Raw genomic sequence first — 4,210 nt, forward strand, 5'->3', positions numbered from 1 at the left:
CTTAGGGCTTTTTTTAAGGCTTTACTTTTATTTTTTTTAAGATTTTATTTATTTATTCATGAGAGACAGAGAGAGGCAGAGGGAGAAGCAGGCTCCCAAGGAGCAGGGAGCCCGATGCGGGACTCGATCCCAGGATGCTGGGATCATGATCTGAGCCGAAGGCAGACGCTTTAACCATCTGAGCCACCCAGGTGCCCAAGGCTTTACTTTTTTTAGAGAAATTTTAAGTTTACAATAAAATTGAGAGGAAGGTCCAGAGATTTCCTATATACCTCCTGCCCCACACATGCATGATGTAGGAAAGATGTTGGGGTTCAGAGCTGATGGCCAGGAAAGAATTCTTGAAATGTCTTTGGTGCAAAAAGGTGGTTTTATTAAAGCACGGAGACAGGACCTGTGGGCAGAAAGAGCTTCATTGGGGTAGCGAGGAGCGGCCGATTATATACTTTCAAGTTGGGAGGAGGTTCGGGATAGTGTAAGTCTCTAAGGAATTTTGGAAACAAGGTTTCTAGGACCTTGAGGGAGCTAGCTATTGTTAGGAAAAGGTCATTTATTACTGTCTAAGAAAACCTTAGTCATGAGAACCTTCAGATGTATATCGGTGGGTGTTATGCTTGGGGGATGATCGCCAACATGTATCTTGGGGGGTAGAGATAAAGGAAGTTTCCAAAGGAGTTTTTATATGTTAAAGTAGACTTACAGGATCCTGAGGATTGGGCTAAGATTGCCTTTTGCCATTAACAAAGTATTAATACGTTGAGTTCCTAGAGGAATGTCACTCTGCCTGTTTCAAGGACTTGTCAGTGGGCTGTAGGTAGTCAGGAAATTTAATTTTTCTTTTGCCTTTGTTTCCCACATCAATGCAGGGCTATTATCAACACTTCCACATTCATTACAATTGGTGAACCTACATTGGCATGTCATCATCACCCGAAGTCCATAGTTTACATTATGGTTCATTCTTAATGTTATACATTCTCTGGGTTTGGATAAATGTGTAATGATATGTATTCTCCATCATGGTACCATACAGAATAGTTTCACTGTCCTAAAAATCCTCTGTACCCCATCTATTCATCCCTCCCTCTTGCTAACCCCTGGCAATCACTGATCTGTTTACTGTCTTCATGGTTTTGCCTTTTCCAGAATGTTATGTAGTTAGAATCATACAGTATATAGCCTTTTTAGATTGGCTTCTTTCACTTAGTAATACACAGTTAAGATTTGTCAATGTCTTTTTATGGCTTGATAGCTCATTTCTTTTTTCTTCTTCTTCTTCTTTTTTTTTTTTTTTTTGCTGAATAATATTCCTCTGCCCTGACGTAACACAGTTTATCTGTTCACCTACTGAAGGACATCTTGGTTGCTTCCAAGTTTTGGCAATTATGAATAAAGCTCCTATAAACATCCGTGTGCAGGTTTTTGTGTGGATGTAAGTTTTCAAATCTTACAGTAAATACCAAGGAGCATAATTACTGGATCATATGGTAAGTGCTTAGGTTTCAAAAAAAGATGAAGTGAGCAAAGCATATTTCCTTTTTCCCAACAGTCTTGGCTATTACTAATGAAATTCCTAGGTTCTCTGACCTCTCTATTTAATGAAAATCTTTCTCTGTGTTTAGAAAAAATGTAACAAGCTTCAACCATCTTTGGTAAGAAAACAGATATATCAAGAATGAGAAATGCATACTATGGATTCACTTTATAATAAAAAACTTGTCTGCCATAGGAAAACTAAAAGTTCACTTTTTTTTTTGAGGTGGTATTAACCAAATAATGACATAAATATATAATTACATACTGTGAAAAGCTTTATGAAGACAAAGGAGCTATGAGATTCTATAATATAGGGACCTATCTAGTAGCAAAATATGAATTATTTTCCCTCAGCAAAACATAGGGAGGGTTTCAGTGGACCTACCTTACTTTATAAATTATTTAGTTATATAGAGAGCCTCAGATTGAATTGCTTAGCATGTATGATAAATAGGCAAAACAGTCCAAATCATTCCTTCAGTGCCTGTACAGTCTAAATCATAGGAGCTTAATTGTTGTATCATTCCTACAAGGTTATCCTTGAGTCTTCTTTCCTTCATACCCCACCCATCAGCAAATCGTTGGCTAAATTTTCATTCAGACCATTTCTTCTTTACCCATTCCTATTAATCTGTACCAAGCCCCATCATCTCTTGCCTGAACTACTGCACTAGCCTCCTAATCAATCTTCCTGCTTCTGCCCTAGCTCACTCTCAATTCATTCTCTGTACGGTAGTCATAGGGGTCCTTATACTGTGTCACTCTAAAAACTTTCTAGACATTTCCATTTTACTGAAAAGACAAGACAAAGTGTTACAGCAGCCTACAAATCCTTCAAATCTGGTCCTCTCCAGTCTTTCCTCTTTGCTATAGCCAGTCACATTCTGCCTCCGGGCCTTTGCACATGCTCTTTCCTGTGCCAGCAAGGCTAGCTCCCTCCCTTTAGGGCTCTGCTCAAATGTCACTTGATTAGGGAGGCCTTCCCCCAGGGCACCCCATGTAACACTATGACACCCCTATACTCCCCTCCCCCACAGGCACAGAAACACTATCCCCTTTCCCTGCTTTATTTTTCTATTTTAGTTAGCAATATTTAAACAACATAAAGATTTATTGTCCTATCTCCCCCACTAGGGTATAAACGCCATGAGGGCAGGAACCCATGTGTTGGCCCTAGCACAGTGCTTGGCCCATACAGCGTTCAACACCTGTTCAGGGATTCCGACTGCAGCCCCAGAGACATCTGAACGGCTTGTCACGAAGCTCCTTTCCTTGTGCTCCTTTTGTAATAATTTGGGACACATTCACAACAGAGTAGGAGACAACACTCGGCCCCCACAGTGAGGGACCTCAAATCTCCCCCCTTGCACCCATCTGTAGAAATAAACAAAAGAGGGCGCCTGGGTGGCTCAGTCGGTTAAGCGACTGCCTTCGGCTCAGGCCATGATCCTGGAGTCCCGGGATCGAGTCCCGCATCGGGCTCCCTGCTCGGCAGGGGGTCTGCTTCTCCCTCTGTCCTCTTCCCTCTCGTGCTCTCTGTCTCTCATTCTTTCTCTCAAATAAATAAATAAATAAATCTTAAAAAAAAAAAAAAGAAATCAACAAAAGAGGAGTCGGAAGAGCTGCTCTCCGAGGGCCTTAGCTGCTCGACAACTGTGTGACGCTATCTAGCCAGGCTTGCGAGCCTGTCAAGTTCAGTCTGGGGGAGAAGAAAGCAGGACATCGGAAACCAGCTCAGACGGAATCAAGAGGAACGCGGTCTGGCCTGGTTAAAAACACGTGCTTATGCCTTCACCTTTTCTGTGTGTAGAGGCCACCCTTTTAACCCTTCTCGTCTGGGGAGAGCGCTACGGGCCAGCCAGGATCTCCTGGGGCAGCGCCGAGGAATGGCGACCAAGGGACCCAGGTGTCTCCCTCCACAGGAGCTCTACCCACGTTTTGGTTGTTAGTCAGCTGTGCTCAGCCGGGGATAGTGTAAATATTCTGCTCAGAAAATGCACTTCAGTGTGAACCAAGTGCAGTAGGGAGTGCTTTAACCTAACCGGGACGTCGTCAACCGATCACCTCCTGAAAAGAACGGACAAGGAGCATCCATCATGGCTGCCGGGGGCAGCGAAGCGAGAGGCAACCGAAAGAAAATGGCGCCGGGGCGCGCGGCCAGTGACGGCAGGCCCAGGCTGGCGCGTCCAGGGAGCCGGCAGGGCCATCTAGGGGCGCCAGCCAGGGACCCTGAAGACCTGCCCGGGCTTAAGATGCCTGAAGACCCTGACACTTGACGACTACAACATGGAGGACAGTTATTGTGTCTGCAAAGCAACTTGCACAAGGAGGCCCGCGTTCCGTCTCGGGTTCGGAACCGGCAAAATCCTCTATTCTCCAAACAGAATGCGTTACGCACACTGCGCATCTTCGCAATAGTGGGCCGGGTAACGACGCAAAGAATGTTACGTCGCACCGGAGGCTCTTCCCCTCACCCCACCCCACGTTCTAGTTCAGGTGGCGCGAGAATTCTACGCCCGCTTCGTACTTTATTTTTCTTCTACGGACTGCAAAATGTACCCGTCTGCGCAACTGACGTAAAGTGCTTCCAAGAATACCCTTAGTACTCCGCCAAGCCCTCGGGCTATTCCAAGACGCTGTTTACGTATCGTCTCCGACGTACGTAGCGTTAAGC

This window comes from Mirounga angustirostris, unplaced genomic scaffold (assembly GCF_029215605.1).
Source record: "Mirounga angustirostris isolate CCGP_5_RB_7025 unplaced genomic scaffold, mMirAng1.0.hap1 SCAF_5, whole genome shotgun sequence".
Taxonomy (NCBI): domain Eukaryota; kingdom Metazoa; phylum Chordata; class Mammalia; order Carnivora; family Phocidae; genus Mirounga; species Mirounga angustirostris.